Consider the following 18,077-nt stretch of genomic DNA (forward strand, 5'->3'; position numbering starts at 1 on the left):
ATAATTAACACATCTGATTTTCTGTTTGTGACCTGAAGAAGGAACAAAAAACGATTTTCAAAAGTAAAATCTTGCAAAAGATTCTTTGGAAAAAGAAACCTTCGTTTTTATATTACTGCTCTGTGACTCTTCCCACATAGCTGAGCATTTTCATATGAATCACCAGTTTACTCAGAAGAGTCAACACTCAGCTCACAGTGCTGAGAAGGAAAGCTGGGACAGCCAGAACCACAGCCTTGCTTGATTTAGACCACAGAGCTGGAGATGACACAGCAGGTGTCAGGAAGCCCTTTCAGACTCATGCACTGCTACAGGGGGAGATCTGATGGAAACCCACAAGCAAAAGACAACTGAACAAAGCACTTAAGACAGCACCAGAAAATACATGTTTCTGCACAGGCAGGACTAACTTCTCTTGCTGTGAAGCGATCAACATGCATCTGCTAGGCAAAAGCTGGTGTTTAAAGCAGGCAGAATGATTGCTAAACAAACTTGCACCAAGAAGGAGGCTGAGTAACAGAGCCCCAAAGAGCTGCACATATATGCATGTGTTTGGGTGTGCATTCAAATTTAGCATATTGGCAACAGCACTTCTTCAGAGCAGTCAAAATCTTGAAGTTAGCACCAAAAGAGTGAGTTTCAAAAATAGGCTGAGGCATCTTTCTTCTCTTTGTGCCAATACAGTTTATACCTTCTTGATGTTTTCAAGCTTTTCCCATGAAGCTAGACAGGGTCAACTCTCTTTTTTACACTGAAACAAGAGCTGTTCTGTTGTTTCTTTTGATTCTATCAGCTTTATAAAGACTGAGAACTGTAAGCTGGTGACCAGAGTGTAAGAAATGGCCTTTACTCCTTCTTAATGCACAAGTAATTTCAGCAAAGGACTAGAGAGACACAAAAGCAATAAACAGCCTCCTCTGACCAGGGACAAGAAGAAAACCCAAAGCAACATCATGAGGAAAGTGAAGTTGAAGGGTAAAATGCTGCACCTCTGAAACATGATGTGAAACAGAGATTAAATGTCTCTCCACTCTTTTGTCTTAATTAGCAGCTCCTGCAGAGGACACCCTGGCTAGCCTTTCCAGGCTACGTTGCGAAAGAAAAAAAACTCTAAGGATTTATGTGAGGCAGCTGCGCTATCTGCAGAATCTCAATTACATCTAACTTCCAGTACTGCTTCAGTATGTTTGAAGTCCAGAAACTAGGACTACAAGTAAATGTGCTGGGGTTGTAACAGGCTTGCTCTTTACTCAGAATTTCAGAGCTATCCTACAGTTAACACCCACTCAGGAGACTGCCTGGTTGAGGCAAGGCTCAAAGCTTGTTTTAAATTCGTGAGCACTATTTGCATTGACTCCAAGTCTCCTTATCACAACTCACTGCACTAAGAATACCTTGTCCCTCGAGTATTGTCCCTAATAGTGGCTTAAACGTGAGTCCTGCTGTGACACCTTCAATGTTCCCAAGGGATTGCATTCTCCCAGACTGCCAAAATAAATAATACAAAAAAAGCCTTAAAAGTAGAAAAGAACCCAAAAACTTCCCAGCAAACCCAGCTATCACAGACAGAGCATAGGCATGGTGCTTCTGCAGTCCACCTCAGCATTGCCTTTCAGTGTACTGCACTTGGCACTGCAGTTTTTTTAAATACAAGCATGTTATCCTTCCCACAAGCAGAGGTTAGAAAATGAGATGAACTCTTACAGTGTCTTACTCCTACTGCAACAACTGTTGTTAGGAATGTTAAGCCTGCCTGAGAGACTGGGAAAAGTGAAACAAGGTAAGTGATGGTAAGGCATGAATTCAAGCCTGGCTTTTGCACTAAGGAGTTCATTTTCTCCCTCTCCTCACTTCTGCAGCCTCCCTTCATTAGGGAATGATCTGACTGGAACAGCTTTCTTCTTTTCTTCAAAGTTCTTCTGCTGATGTCACCCAAAGTGCTTTTTTTCCCCCTTAAACTATAGCAACTTCTAAGAAGACCAAACATTTTTTTATAAAAACAACCAACAAAAGACTGACTTCCCTTTTCCTTAGGCCGGGAGGGTGACACGTTTTCACCAAAGGACCAGGTAGCAGCAAAAAGCATCGAGCAGTCCTCTCTGATCGTGTTTCTGCATTGTGTTTCAGCTGCCTCCAAACAGTTCAACTGGTGGGTTCAACTTCCAGTGCTCGTGAGCAGATGGTACTGAGGTGGCAAAACATTCCTGTTGTAACAGCCTATACGCTTTTCAACAGCTTTCATACTATGTGCTGCAGAGTGGCACGGAGCTGCACAGGGAAAACAACTACCAAGCAAAAGGCAAGAGCATATGTGTAAGTGTGAGTTGTGGCTATCTGTGTGTCATGAAACAACATGGGGTGTTATCCTCCTCCTCTTCTTCCTCTTCCACTCAGGTGTCCAAGCACAGCCATATATGCTGTGGCTGGGTGTTCTCACGGCTTTCCCGCTCTGAAGGTATCATACCTGGATATAATTAATACATATCCTTACCTATCCTTACAGCTGGGACAGGAGTGAGAAACAACCAGCAAACATTTTTTAAGAATATTGTTATTCTTTTCACACTCAAGTAATGAAGTATAAACTCATAATAACTAGAAACATACACAGTAAGAGCTTCCCTTTTGCTTGTAGTCAGTGATTACTTCTAAAAAAAAACGAAAAAGAATCAAAATGCAGGAAGATTACATTTCAAGTGCACTTTCAATGTGACAGAGATGGAAAATTCAGTCTATTCATCATATCATGCTTTTTGGTAGTTGAGCCAACTACTTCACCTTCAGTAAAGCAATTCCTGTTTCTTTGACTACAGCTGATTCTGGGATAAATCCTTTTTAAAACTGTTAAACATGCACTGAACAGTAGAAAAAATAAAGCTCATCTTTGAGTAATATATAACAAAAATATGTCACTTGTCATTCCCTTTTTCATCCTGGAGTTCCATAAATGGAGTTACCTTTATATGTCTACTTCTGATTGGATATATAACTCATTGCAAGCTCCATGACTTCTTACCAGTTTTACAACTAATGCAACTATTATGTCACTTTTAATGACAGTGTGGATGGTTTTATCATGTCTTTCAAGAAACATCACTTTTATGAATCACAAAAGAAGTTACTGTCTCTTTAAAAACCAAGAAAAATTTAAGATCTTTGAAAAATTTACTGGCATAAAAATACTTAGAGCCTGGTCTTTCCTTGGAGAAGTATTTTTAACACCAGACTCCAAGCCAACCAATTAACCTGACACTAGGTTCAGGTATTCCTGCCTGGTCTAAAAATTAAAACTTCTCAGCTAATATATTCAACATGTTTTAAAAACACCTTTTTATCCTTTTTTAGACAATCCAAAAGAACAAGTGTATCACTTAAACAGCAAAGAATACTAGGACATTCAGCAATGTTATTCATAATTGGCTCCCATGAGCTCCAGTTCTTCAAATGTGGAAATGAAGCTAAGCACGAAATAGTTCATGGGTTTGGCTCAAGTAGAAACATCAGGAGTGTGACTCATAAAAGTACATGTTGCTAACTACCTCTATGCTCAGATGATGCATTAGCCCAGGTATAAAACAGAAGATATATGTGGGATCATAATGGCAAGGAAGAAGCAGTTTTTCTACCCAGGCTTTTTAATTCTGTATTATAATTATATCAAAGTGATAGCAATATCCTAGGAAGCACTGCAGCATCTTCAGGCCTGAATTCCTTTCTCACCTTAAGGTCCAGTCATTCAGCATGGCATCAACTGGAAAGTAATGACATACAAACACAAGAACTGTCTTTGCCATCAATTAAAAGATTAGCAAAGACGTTGCACACAAGATTCACAGTGGAAAGGTTTATCCCTTTTTTGAACTGATCAGTTATTGAAGCTTAAGGAGAACTACTTCACATTTATTTGGCAAGCTCCCAGAATAGTTCTTATTCAAGATGCATGTAACATGTTCTGAAAACCCCTTGGTTTTAATTAAAAGGAGAAATTCCACCAGGACTGTAAAACTAGTCATCCTGAAATAACATCTCTGAAGTTTTGGTCCACTGAACCCAGATGACTCTGTTATATTCCCAAACTTTGTTTCTTCATCCCTTAAAGTAAAATAAATTATTTCTTTATATTGTCAAATTATTTGAAAACTGTTATGTTCTTTTGGGGAAAAGGAATTTTCGCATGTTTCCTGCACAGTAAATTAGAAGGCCTCCCTGTGAGTTTTCACAAATGTTGCTGGGGTGCAGCCTGCCATTTTTTGACGCTCTGCAAGAAGAGAAAATACTGAGATACACAACACCCATCAGTCTAGGGGAGGAAACTGGGAAACATCTTCTTGCTGCTGTCCTTGTTTACTGATCTTCATAGCCCCATCACTCCTGAGGAGCCACCAGAAGGCATGTCAGGGCAGCTGTCAGTCTTTGAGGAAGTCTCCAGCACACGTGGGACAAGTCCTGGGGACAGATGGCACAGTGATGTGCCCCTGGGTGGCAGCCCATAAGTTGCAGAGCTGGGGCTTCATAATGACTAATTCAAACTATTATGGTATGTCTGTTCTCAAATACCACTAAGTTCCTTGTTAAGCCCTGGTCTTCAATGATCTTCTACTCTGGATAATTGGGGTTTTTTTGCCCTGAGCTTTGGGTGACAGCAGGCTCCAGGAGCAGTTCCCACCAGGCAGTGTGGAAGTGGTGACACCAGCTTTGCATTTGTCTACCCATCACCACCAACTGGCATGACCCCAGCCCATTCTTTACCTCCATGTGCTCCTGCAGGCTTTTATGCCCCAGCTCAAGGCATGAATCTTGCACCTGCAATTTCCTGACACTAAAGTGTTGCTATGATAGGTTAGAGAAGAACCTTCAAAACATTTTGAAGGTAGGAAGCCCAGAAAGTCACACTTCATCATGCTCATCACAGTATCAATGACAGTGGCTCCAGACTGCCCTAGAGGCAGCCAGCCTCAAGCCATCTGAACAGGACTGTTTTATACAGCCCTTCATACTGCTGTGGGAGCATCCTGCCCTGGAGTAGCCAGGGCACAATTAATGTCTCAGCAGTCACCTACTGGTTTTTCTGGACTAGTAAAATGGGCTGTGCCCTGACACTGAGGACAGAAGGCAGAACTCAGCTCTGCCCTGTATGTGGCAAACTCCTCTCCTCCCAAAATTAGGGTCACCATGTTCAGAGTGCTTGGCAGGAAGGGTCCTTAGCATATGCTGCTCTCTTCATGGTGCCCAGTATCAGTAGCTGGAAATCAGTACTAAAAAAACATGCCAGCAGCCAGGATAACCCAGCCAAGCAGTGTGGGAAACCACAAAGCACTCAAATACATGCCCAAACCCTTATGAACCACAGATGTAGCTCAGGTGCCCAGTTAATAGCCACAACCTGGAGTGTCCTCCGATCCAATTCCTGACAGGGAGCTTCAGCCACACTTTTTGACTTTATAAGAGTATACAAATCAAAAGCTGTCAGAAAGGTAGGGCTGCCTCTGAGCCACTGGCCAGAAGTCTGAGTTTGTGAGCTGGTGGGATGTAGAAGGGAATACAGGTGACCTCGTCCCTGATAAGTAACAGCTGTGTTAATTACCCAATACAGCCTTGCCCCAATGAGTTACAGCTATATCCAATAAAGATAAGCGTGATAAAAGGGAGTGGACTAGCTAATAAAGGGATGACCATCATGGAGGGAGATCACAAATGGGAGAATCGTGCAGAAGCAGCATCCTGGAGAGAGGGAATCCCTGCTGTGAGGTAAGTGTGGGTCTGCAGTTAGGGCCTCCTGTTGGAACCTGCAGCCATAGTCTAGCTAGGTAAAAGCCTGCATTCAGAGTCTGCAAACTAATACATGCAGTCATAGTTTAGCAGGAAATAACCAGCAGTCAGAAGCCGCAAGGGAAACCTAGAGTGGGAGCCAGTCAGTAAACAGTTGCAGTCAGGATGGCTAAGCTGTAAAGAGGAGTAAGTCAGGACCCTTTTCATGCTGTGATAAACAAGAAGTCTCTGTCTTGGCTCATTTCTACCCTCTAACAAGAGGGCTGCTGCAACAGTGGGAAACTAAGCAGATTTCCTCTAGAACTAGGCTTTCCAGCAGTCTAATGGTCCAAGAATTGCAAGCACCTGGCATTGTTAAAATATGCATCAAAAATAGCCAAGGATTGCCCATACCTCTTCACAGAACTGTATGCTTCAATGGAGAGACTGCTCCAGAAGGGAATGCAACAGGAAAGGAAATAATCTGATGTCTTTGTGGGAAGAAAAATAGATTTGAATTTGATGGTCCAGAGAGGTAAGGGAGGCAGCACAGAAAGTTTTCCAGATATCCTGAATCAACCACCTTAAATTGGTAGGGAAAGTGCTGTGACACTGATCTTGTCGTAAAAATCTGTCAGCCTGTTGCTTCATCAGGACAGTGCAGAATGCTCAGCAGGAACAGCTTAAGAAATCACCAAAGAAGGAAGGTTGAATATCCTGTTTGTGAAGAGCACTAGGACTAACAGCTCCAAAAGTGAAAGGGCTTTACCTCTCTTTTCCATTACCTGACACTTGGGAACCTGGGAGATATGTTGCACAGCCCACCCACCCTCATAAATAAAGAGAGCTCTGTGGGACCCATGTACTATGATAAGTCTTGAACCTAATGGCAGTGAGGTTAAGAAGAGTCAGAGAAAAAGGTCTGAGATAAAAAGCAATCCCTGCTGGTCTTTGAAACTGCTCATTCCAACACCTGAGAATAACAGAGCGGGACACAATTTTTTCAAAAGCTGTTACATTCATCCCAAGCCTCTTAAAGGCCAAACTACTCTTAGACACTTCACCCCAGAAAATGTTATTCTTGTCATCCCAAAGGAATGCCCAAAAAGCCAAACCAAACACCTATCTAGCTAAAGGGAAGCACATGGACCGATGCCATCTGTTGTCCAGTTAGTCCAAGCTCCTCCATTAGTATTTTCATCTAAAAAGCCCAAATGTGATGTTTTTCTTTTCCCACTCTTCAATCTTATGTATGGTATCAACCAGCAATACACAGATAAGTTAGTTTTAAAATAATATGTTGTATACTCATCCCATTACAATCCCATTATAACTGACACTGAATCATTGTTCTACAAACAGGTAAGCACAGGAAGAAGCAGAGGCTCAAATAGTCCTTAGTATCCCATTACTTTTAAAAGTCCTAAACTCTGAGTCACTACTACACCATGGCTTACCAGAGGAGCAAAACTGGAATGGATTAGAGATGTCTGCTTTACTTGACACACTCTTACACTGTCTAACAGCAGCATAGCATAGAACTTCATCTAGAGACTAAAAAAAGCTGTTGTTTAAATAGTATTTAAAGATTTTGTCTGGACTCAAGAATTAACTCCAGAAGAAACCACCAAAGCCTACTTCTTCTGTAGAAAGCTGGCAGGTTTTGAGCACCAGACACAACCAGCTCCTGGCTAAGGTGGAGCAGAGCAGTGTCCTCATAGCCTCAGAGGGCAACTGAATGCCAGCACAAATTTTGTGCTGGAGGAATGTGGTTTTACAAAGCAAAAAATAGAGCTGCTCCAGCAAGATGCAGTTATTTAGCTATAGCACTTTAAAAGAGATGCTTTATCTTTAATAAACAAAGCTTGTGCAGGCAATTACATCATTTAAAATATCAACTACCTCTGCAGTGCAAAAATATTGCTCTCAATTGCTTTTTTAAAACACAGCTCAGCTCCATGCATGTGGTTTGTCTGCTCTCCAGTGCATGAAACTACTCCCTGAAAACCGACATAAATATGCACAGGAGACAGGACCAAATTGCCTCAGGTCTTTCACAGAGCAAAAGCTCCCAACAAGCTGTATTGTAGCCAGCTGATATATGCACATAAATATACTGGCATCTCTCCAACACTAAGTGAAACCTCTTAAGAGCTTCCTGGCGAATTTGTTGAGCTTCATGTGGAATTGCTTTCCCACTCCTCTGTCAGTAACCACATCTCTAAACCAGAGACAGTGGGAGACAGTAGGAAAGCGTTGCTCACCTGTAAAAAGCAGAATCTCTTTAAGCTATCTAAGATATCACATTTATCCATTACTGTTGTTTCTACTTACCAATGCAGAGAGGCTGAGGCCCAGAGGCTTAGTGAACTACCAGGGCTTACCTACAGCTACAGTTTCTAACCAGTGATGTGGTGAGTGTTCAGAGGTGAGGAACAAACATGTTTTACCTGAACCATAGCCCAATGCCCAAGCTAGCACTCCCACCAGTCCAGTGTGTGCTCCACAGGGACTTGTTTGGCTCGGATCCATGGTCACAAAAACTGGGCGTCACTGTTCCAGTGGAGTGTATGGACCTGGAAGTCATTGAATCAGAAGACCTTAAGCCTAAGGGGATTATTTTAGTTTTAAAAACCCCCATAATTTATTTACCACATTAAAACCCCACAAGTATTTGAAAAAGTTATCACCTGAAGTCAGATAGTTGTGTTTGTGGTTTTTTTTTTTCCCCACAACTCAAAATCTTCTTTCTTTTGACATTACAGCAAGGCACAATATGTGTTATGCTATTTTGGATCTACATGTGTGAAACATACATGTATTTTGACCAGACACCTGTCACCTACAAGTATAGATAACAGTCCATTTCTCTCCTGTACCATTTCTGGATTTTCTTCCCTGTCCTACTATAAAACCACAGACTGACTGACAAACAGACTTTCCCTTGGAAATCAGATTAGAAAATATTTCAGCAACTCTGCAGTTTAAAACTCCAAAGTGCCCTTGGGGCTACCATGCTAAATTTTCTGAATATCTGACAGCAGGGGCAAATCATAGCCCAAAATTAGGGAAAAGAACAGAAATTAGCAAGCAAAGAGCTGTCTTGGACACCCAAAGGAAAATACCAACAAGACACAGACTGCCAAATCCTTATCCCAAAACATAGTTGAACCCCTCAGTCTGATCAGTATTCCCAGCCAAGATTTTTCTGCTGGAGTTATGCTTATAACCCAGGTCAGCCTTTTCCCACCAAAAAACAGGGAGGAAAAAAGACTGTTCTCAACCCTGTTTAGCAAATATACAAGTGGCTTTTCTTCTAATCAATTTAGTTTTGAGTCTCTGTCTTATTTATATAACACAAAGGATGAAATCTATGAAATCTTCATTAGAAAAAGGGCACAGCCCCAAGGCTTGCACTACAATCCAAAGACAGAGCTAGACTGACCTCTTCCCCCCTCACCTAGGAGCAAAACAGAGGCAGAATTTATCCCATGTTAATCTGCTGGTTCTCATCAAAAGAATCAGTGGGCACAAGGATTTGGAATTAAGCAAATGAAGCAGAACACAGATTTGAAAACAAACACCCTGACTGCTCACAGGTGCAAGAGTGTACTTGGGTAAGTAAATCCTTGCCCTTTCATGGCTGGTTTTTTTTTTTTTTTGTCTGAGAACTCATGTGGCAGATATTCTGGGGAGACCCAAAAACTGGAGTGACTTGGTTTGCAGGAATGTCTACTCTGAGAATTCCCTGGGGCTTGGAGAGGGATGGGAGGCCGATCAGTTCAGCAGGCTCACCATGCTGTACCTTATTCTGAAGTAGCTCCAGGCAATCCCAGGATATTCCAGGCAGGTACAGACAAACCTGGACATGTTCTACCTGCCAGAGTGCTGGGACAGGAAGGACAGGAGCATGGCATGGATGGCAGCTGGCTCAGTCATACCAGATCACTGCATTAACCCAGCCTTGAACCCAAGCTCTGCTCCAAAAATACTTGGCTTTGCTTAGTACTAACACAGGTTTATAGCTTTCCAGAGCTAAGCCTGTAAATCCATATGGGGAGGGACACCTTGTAGATTGACAAACTCAGGTCTCTGGCAATTTGGGAATCCTTTTGTTATCTTCGACCTCACGCTGCAGGTGCCTAGAAACTGAAATATGTTTTGTATAATGCCTAAATTGTGAAGGTAGCTCCAGAAAATAACTGATTGAGTAACAACAATACAGTGCAACGAACATTTCGCTGGAGTGTTTGTAGGGAACAGGGGTTTTAAGGCAAGTCCAAAAGAGCAGTTGTTTTCATCCTGTTACTGCTCAACTGTGGGGCTGCTGAGCATTTTCTATAACATTATCTGAGCAGGGACCAGGATATCCAGCAAGATTAATATAGCTTGTTTCTTGGCTTTTCTGAGCCACAGCTTAATGAAATAAATTGGAATAGATTGAACAGAGTTGGCTAAGTGCCCAACACAAGCCTCGGCACCACTTGGGGAAGAGTAACAGGCGTCAGTACGAAAGGCTACAGGTTTTTGCTGCCAAGGGTTTTATTATATCTCTCCTGATTTACAGGGTCAGGCTTGGTAGGTGCCTTACTCTGCAGCTCCATCTCTTGGCAAACATCAGGTACAAAAGAGACTGCACAGGCTCTGCTCTTCAGGCAGAGATGCATGATAAATACTTTTCAATGCAAAATACTCCTAATTTCCTTAGCAATAATGGAGGGACATAACTCTCACCTAAAATAGAAGAGGGAATTCTCTCGTGTACTTTCCTCAGTATTTGTTTTGTTGCCCTGGAAACAGTCCCCAAGTCAGAAAATGGCAATTGAGAAAGAAGAAACAGGCATTTGTGGAGAGGTTTTTTAGATTCTTTTTCAAAATACATAATTACATTTTTTGAACCGAGACTATTTTACAGTAATGAGAAAAGACTTCTAGATTCCTGAGTAAGCATTTTTATTTAAAAATGAAGTTTGTCATCTTCTTTTCTGACCCACCAATATGCCTCTCTGATGGCTGATGTAATCATGAAATATCCAGCTACACTGTTCTCCTTGTTTGTAGGTCAGTATATCTCAGGGAAAAAAACCCAAAAAGCCCACTAATTTGCCATTAATTATTACTGTTTGCTGCCCCATGGCCTTCTGCAGCCCCTTTAACTGCTGAGCTGAAGGGCACCTGTGCTTCTGAATGAACTTTAGTGATTTATCCTAGTTGATGAAGTGGTTTAGTCATAAGTACAAAACAGACCCACAACACGTTTTTAGATACGCTAATAAACCATGGTAATGCCTTGATCTGACCTGAATTTAAAGTATTTTAAATATGTGCAATACTAAACGTAGAAGATTACTCAAGTTGTCTTACTATAAACTCAGGCTCTGGGAATGGAGAGGAATAAAATATGGATACAAAACAGTTTTGGATAGCCAAGTACAAAAGATTTTTTGCTGAGAAAGTTTGAAAATGAACAAAGAAATGGGACAGTCAAGAAGGTGGAAGGCAAAAAAATTTAAATAAATCGAGAGAGGATCTTGGGTGAGATACCAGTAAAGCAAGACGCCATCACAGATGAATGCAGCATTTTCAAACAGAAGATGGTGCTTTCTGAGAGGAAGAATATAAACTACATCTTCTGGCTTCTAAATTTAACTGTGAAGAGTAAGAAAAACGCTTGGGTGTCACTGGCATTTTGTCAGAGATGTCTTGTAGTGCTAAAAAGAGGAACAGTTAGGAAGGGAAAAGAATGGAACAGAGAAGCAATACGGAAAATACTTTTTATTACCCAAACTGAGCACACCATGATCAGTTCTGGACACCTTGAGAAGGACAAAACAGACATGAAATTAGTTTAGAAATGACAATGAAAACAATTAGAGGCATGAAAAGCTTCTAGATGAATAATAAAATCAAACCTGTTCACTTCAGAGAAGGAAAAAGATAAAGGTGTTCAGATTAATGAATAGCACCAAAGAAAGTGGGTTCTGCTCATCATTTCCCATCATAAAGGAGCAGAAGGGCATCTGCTGAAAATGAAAGACAAAGGATGAAGAACAATCCTTTCCCAGAGCAGCTGTCTGGTGCTATTCCTTTCCACCAGAGACAACTGAGACCTGGAGTTAATTTTTGCAAATTAAAAAGGAATGGAATTGCAAAAATAAATAAGAGAATATGTCAAGTGCTAAAAATAAAGATGTGATTTGAGTTTAATGGAGGCTATCTTCCAGTGTAGGCTGCAGGACATAAAGTGATTTTTTGAGGGTAGGCAAGAGAAAACTTTTTCCCCTCCAAGGAAATTCTACATAACTATCATGCTCTAGAATTTCTCAGACCTTTCACTGCCAAACTTGGGCACTTTCCACTGTCCCGGTGAGGATGCTGGAGCAGATGCAGGAGTGGCTGGTTATGAAGCAACAGGTCCTGTTCTACTGTACCAGCAAACAGGAAAAATCTGGAAGACACTAAATGTGGCCACAGGGAGACAAAAAGAGACAGAGTTTGCAGGAATGCAAAAATTAAAACCAGACCCGCAGTTCAGCTCAGTTCCCAAACATCCAGACTTTGAAAGAATAATGCTCCCGCTTGGAAACCAGCAGGGGAACACAGAGAGAAGCCCAGGGCACAATGGTCTTCAGAAATGTCTTGGTTTAGGGCAAATTTGGGAGGAAACTTCCAAATGGGGTCCCTCTAAAAAGCACATTTAAGTGGCCCTTTTCCCAATTGGTTTAGGAGATACAAAACTTTTTCTAGAGAAGTAGAAAAAACTTTAACATACAAAGTACTCACAATAAGGAAAATATGAATAATATTAAATAATGGAACTTTTTGTTGTTCTGAAGAGATGGTAAATTCAGAGAGAGTCTTTTTTTCTTGGGGTGTAGCTCAGCTTGCTCAGTTTTTCTGGGGCTCTGGTCTTCCTTTCCGGGGTTCAGGTCCGGTGTCCCGGCCACAGCGCAGCTTGGCAAGCCCCTGGATGACAGTACTGGTGTTCTCAGACTGAACAATTGCCAAACAGCTCCAAAAAAACTTCTGGCCTCAGCTAGTTAAGAAAAATTAACTAAAAGTAAAGAAGAGCTCTTTCCCGCTGTCTGTGCTGCAGTCCGTGAGAAGGAATGCAGGGGAGCCAGTGCAGTGTCTGCAAACAAACTCCGTGTTCCTTCTGCCCTCCTTCACTCTCAGAGCCAGTCGTAAAGGTGCAGAACTTTTGGTTATCCAGCATAACCAGAACAGACAATTGGGGATACAAGCATCATACACTCACCCCAGGACAAGGAGAGATTAATAGACTGACACATGCCACTATGTCAAGTAAAGACTGGAGATGGCGTCTTTGCTCTAGAGAGGAATAAAGATACCCTGTACTTTGCTAACTGGTTTCACTTTCACCCCTGGCACTCATACATACTAACTAATAATCAATTGACAGCTTTCCTATGGTTTTGCTATTGTTGAAACACCCTGTAAGAACAGATACATTAATTTCATTTTTTTTCTTACTGACTTGCCTAAACCAAATGGTTTTTGGCTTTTTTTGAAGATATGAAATACAAAAACAGGACAAATTTTGGCATAGCCGCCATATTCCACTTCTTTCAGCTCTGTGTTAAAATGTTCAGTAAGGCCCACTGTACTGCTCTCAGGGATTATATGAACAAGCAGGGATGTTTCACCAGTTTTGGAGATTCCAGCCAGGAGTCCCTCTCTCTCTGCTGCCTGTTCAGGGTCTCAGGGTGGGCCAAACACCTAGCCTACAAACAAAGATCCGTGAACAGAAAGAGATGGTGCAACACACACACACACACACACACATACACACACACAAGTACTCAATATTTCAGAAATGTGCCACCCTCTTCCTTGTTTCAGCATGTTTTCAGAGATGTTCTGTCTCTTCACAAGCAGCAGAGGTTCTGAAATGGAACTGCTACTCCTTTGTGTGTGTGGATGGCTGTTTCAAGCATCAGTTCTGCTCCGTGGTTTTTGTTGTTGTGCTATTTTAACTTCACTTCTCTCACATGATCTTCTAATGCAGCATCCTCCCCAGTTAGCATGGTTAATTATGCATCCACCCTGCTTGAAGAGGTGAACATAACATGGGCTTTTACAGAACTTAATGGGTAGCATTTTCCAAAAGTCCAGATGAAAAGATTCCCTTGACGCCTCTATCCGTGCATTATATGTGTTTATTTTTGCTTAGTGACTTGAAATTCCATGACATAGAAAATCAGTTACTTGCAAGTAGTTTTCCTTTCCCTTAAAGAAGGAAATAAAACATTACTTGCTAGAAGTTCTTTCTTCTATAAAGGACAGGCTGCTTTTCTTGAAGGCCATACACTCGCTCTGAGATTTTCCCCATTTCCGCACAAGAGTTCGTCCTCTGCTCTCAGCCAGAGGGGAGAGCCAGGCAGAACAGCAGGGAAAAACAGCCAAGTACAGCCTGGGAAAATTCAGACACCTCTTTCCTTCAGTCCCTCGACACACACTGACAGAAAGAACTATGACTGAGAACACCATCAATTTGATCTGCTCTTTGATTTTTAATTTTTGTATAGAGGGACTGTTCCAGTACACAGATAACGATCAGAAAGATGATGAGGTTTTGCCATAATCAGTGTAAGCTTGAACCAGTGCTTAGAATGGTTAGCATTTTAATACAGACAGAGATAATTTGCTCAGCAGCATCAGGCCAGAATATTAACCAGTAGAAAAACTTATTCACAGACCTTTCACAATCAGGTTTTCAGTCTGTATAAGACTTCTCAAGTCAGAGGTAGGTACAAGGATTTCAGTGGGAAAAAAAAAAAAAAAAGTAAAGCCAAGAGACTTTACGCAGGTTAGAATGTATAAAACTTTTTGAACAGATGATAAACATCTATGAAACAGAAAAGACAACCCTGTCTACCCAATCATCAACAGCTCAAACTCCTCTGAAGACAACAGTGGGGTAAAGTATAAATAGAAAACCAAAAAACCTAGTACATCTGATACCTTCAGCCTCTTCACTGGAATCAGGTGCTCTCATGTCGCCTGGCTCTGCATCCCCCTCCCTGTAAACTGTTAATGTGCTTTCTTAGGTTTACTGAAGCCCAGTTGAGATGGGCAGCTTGAGTTAAAAACTTAATCCAGCGAAGACCAAAGTGATTGTGACAGAGAATGAGCATGTGTATGAAACCCGAAACGAAAACCAGAGGAAAGATCCCTTCTGCTGCTGCTCATCCTTAGGCTTGCCCTGCAGGCATCACACCCAAAATCTAGGCCTGGCCTTGGATATACAGGTAACACGGGGCAGGGAGTGGGGGCAGGGGGAAAGGGAACAACTTTCCTTCCTACTCAAACCTTTACAAGTAGCAACAATTCAGCTGGACAACTTTGCATCTGTGTCAATTAATGCAGCTCAGCAGTTTGGGAACTGTGCGTCTTGCGAACCAACACTTGAGTGAAACCCTTCTCATCTGAAGGAAAGTAATTTACATTGCCAAGCCAGCTCAATTTGACTTTTCTAAAATAGCAAAATTGACTAGCTAAGTCAGAATGTAAATTTACAGAGTGATTTGGAGAAATTAAAAACTACTTTTGACAATCAGAAGAAAATAAGAAGAGGGAAAATTATAATGTACCAAGTAGAGCAAAATGTGAGCCATCCATGCTAAGCAGAATTCTTTCTCATTTGTTTTCCAGGAGTGTCTTCAAAAATATTGAAATTTAGCCTCTACACATCAGACTGACATCAAGAAGGACAACAACAATAATAAATCACCATATTTCAAAATCAAGAGAAAAACTAGGTCTTTTAGGTTTTATTTACTGCCTTAGTAACTTGTACTTAGTAAAAGTCATAGAAATTTCAGTGACATCAAATTCATTGGATTTTTGAAAATCAGCAACCAGTCAAATCCTGTGACAATGCTTTAGGCTCACAAAAATCTGACAGAAATAAAAAAAAAAAAAAGTGCTTGCATTTTTTCAGCGTTAGTTGCTATCAATTCCACTTTTGAATCCAAACAAGCACGTGTGCACACATGTATGCATGGATATACAACTTACAACTTTTTTCATAAAGGTTTCCTTCCTCCCACAAAAAAAAAAAAAAAAAAAAAAAAAAAAAAAAAAAAAAAAAGGTTGTGTTGTTTCACCAATACGGAATATTAGTAAACTCTGAATTGGTTCATTCCTGGTAAAGTCTATGAAAATCCTGCAGCCCCTCACTTGCTCCTTCACCTTGCTCCACTTTTCAGACCCGCTGTAGCAAGCCAGCCCCCAGCAAAAGTTTAGAGCTTTATCACATCCCTGAACCAGGCATTTGAATGAGTGGGGCAGCCAGGGGAAAAGGAGGGAACAGAGGAAAAACTGCTGCATCACTGTGGAATGCTTGGCACCCCATTGCAGGAAATGAGACAGCAAAGTCAGCTGCAGTCAAGCCTAATCCTCGCTGGCAAGGGGGAGAGAAGCAGAGACAGATGAGGAGGAAACAGTGGGGATTTCCCCTTAGCAACAATGATATTTGAAAGCATAAAGATAGAAATTATTTTTGGGCTCCCTGGACTCTTAGCAGGAGCGGGGGATTGTGTGTATGCAGGAGTTCAGAAGAGGCTGCAAGAGCTTTGGGAGGATCCTAAACTGAGTGTAAAATGCATAAATCTCTGGCCTGCTGTGAGAGGGAAGCTGCAGTGGTTTATTTTAGCTGAAATAGGCTTCCTGGGACCCCTGCTTAGCACAGTGACCATCATCGTGGCAATGTTCAAAGCACCTGCTGTCTTCACCTCCTGCTTCTCTCCACAAAGGGTATAACATAGGCACTTTTATAGACAACGCTCACGATTATTTTGCCTGTGAAACTCAATGCAAGGATACCTAAATCCTCGTTTGTGAGCCTCTCAGCTCAAAAGAAATACAAATGATAGCAAAATAGCCCAATTTAAGCCAACTGAAAAGCCTCTACCATTTCTACCTGTACTTTTGGGGCATCCAAGGCACATTGGATCAAATGTGTGTGTTTGTTTGATGGGACAGCCCAGCTCCAAAGTCTGTCAGCAAGCAGAACTGACAGGCTCTAACAGAGGAATCTAGAGCAGGGACCCTGAAACATCCACATATCGCCTAGTACACTGCAAAGATGTCCAGCAGATGCCACTAGCAAGAACACTGCCCAGATTTGTTAAATAATTCCCTACTGATAAGGATTGCACCAGCTCTCCAGATACAGCTAAATCATGCCAGTGATTTTTTGCTGTCCTTGAAACTCTAAAATACACAGTGAAATGTTTTCCTTTTTTTTTTTTTTTTTTAAAGCATTGTTAAAAATCAGATTGCCTGCCCCATATGTTTTTTTTTATTTTCAGTTCATTTGCTGGGACAGAGAATACCTTTGGGCAAAGTCTTTGTTTCCTTAAACTTAACTCAGCTGTGCTACCCATACAGATGAACAGTTTTCAGAAGTAAGGTACAGAAAAGTCCAGCAGAAAGTACAGACCACTGTGGATTCTGTGGAATCTGTGGATTCTTTGCCATGTGGATGATGTCTTGCCTTGTATAATTTTTCAGTTTCAGTATTCTTTGTCCTCAGTTTATGCACCATTTCTCCATTTCTCCAGCCTTCCTTGAACAATCTCAAAATTCAGGTTAGGCAGCAGCTAAACTGGAAGACAGCTCTGATGACCCTGGCACACCTTGCTGCAAATAATCTCCTATGTTGAAAAACCTCTCCCATTGTGGGGGCAGCTTTTCTCTGGCAGCAGTTCATGCAACGGGATTTTGGGAAGGGTCAGAGTATCCTTTGCTCTTCCTCACAAAATTGTAGCTGGATCATGCCACTGTGGATCAAAAATAAAAGAACAGGGTCAAAAGAGCACCAGCCTCACGCTGCCCTTCTTGGCTGAGAGAGGGGCCAGCCCTGTGTGCAGAGGGACAGAGTGAAGGAAGCAGGTGCAGGATCAGGCAGGCCCGCCAAAGGCTTCGCCATGCCCAGCTGCCTCCATTTATGTTAGCTCTTGCTGCCTCGGGGGCATGGGAAAAGCAAACCCCAGAGAGGAGCTGGCAATAAAAAGGCTGTCCAAAAGGCCACCTTGGAGAAATGGGGCAGTCTTCACCTCGGGCCCCTCCCCACTACCCTCTGCCTCCTGCATCCTCCCCAGACCTGCCAAGGGATCCTGTTTTACATGTCTTGCTTGTCCATGAGCAGCCCTTCTGATGTCCACAGCCCCTCTGGCCTCAGAGAGGTCTCCTCAAAATGACTGATGATATTGTCACATGCTCGATCTGCTCCCTTGTGCCTGGAGCTGCACTTCCATGACTCTGGGACACTTCAGACTGAGCGGTGGCTGAAACTGAATAGC

At 41.9% G+C, this 18,077-nt stretch overlaps 1 long non-coding RNA gene across 3 annotated transcripts; it reads left to right on the top strand.

Annotated features, from left to right (window-relative positions):
• The first annotated feature begins 5,676 nt into the window (after positions 1-5,676).
• On the top strand, positions 5,677-16,803 carry LOC136286049 (uncharacterized). Of its 3 annotated transcripts, XR_010719711.1 has the most exons (5): positions 5,677-5,748; positions 8,091-8,176; positions 9,213-9,365; positions 14,820-15,020; positions 15,424-16,803. It is a non-coding gene; the product is annotated as an uncharacterized lncRNA (long non-coding RNA). The 3 variants fall into 3 exon arrangements; XR_010719712.1 differs by lacking the exon at positions 8,091-8,176 and having other exon boundaries at positions 5,683-5,748; positions 15,424-16,801; XR_010719710.1 differs by lacking the exons at positions 8,091-8,176; positions 9,213-9,365 and having other exon boundaries at positions 5,681-5,748; positions 15,424-16,799.
• Positions 16,804-18,077: the final 1,274 nt, after the last annotated feature.

Source organism: Chamaea fasciata, unplaced genomic scaffold (assembly GCF_029207755.1).
Source record: "Chamaea fasciata isolate MVZ Bird 193981 ecotype frontalis unplaced genomic scaffold, bChaFas1.0.hap1 SCAF_2, whole genome shotgun sequence".
Classification (NCBI taxonomy): domain Eukaryota; kingdom Metazoa; phylum Chordata; class Aves; order Passeriformes; family Sylviidae; genus Chamaea; species Chamaea fasciata.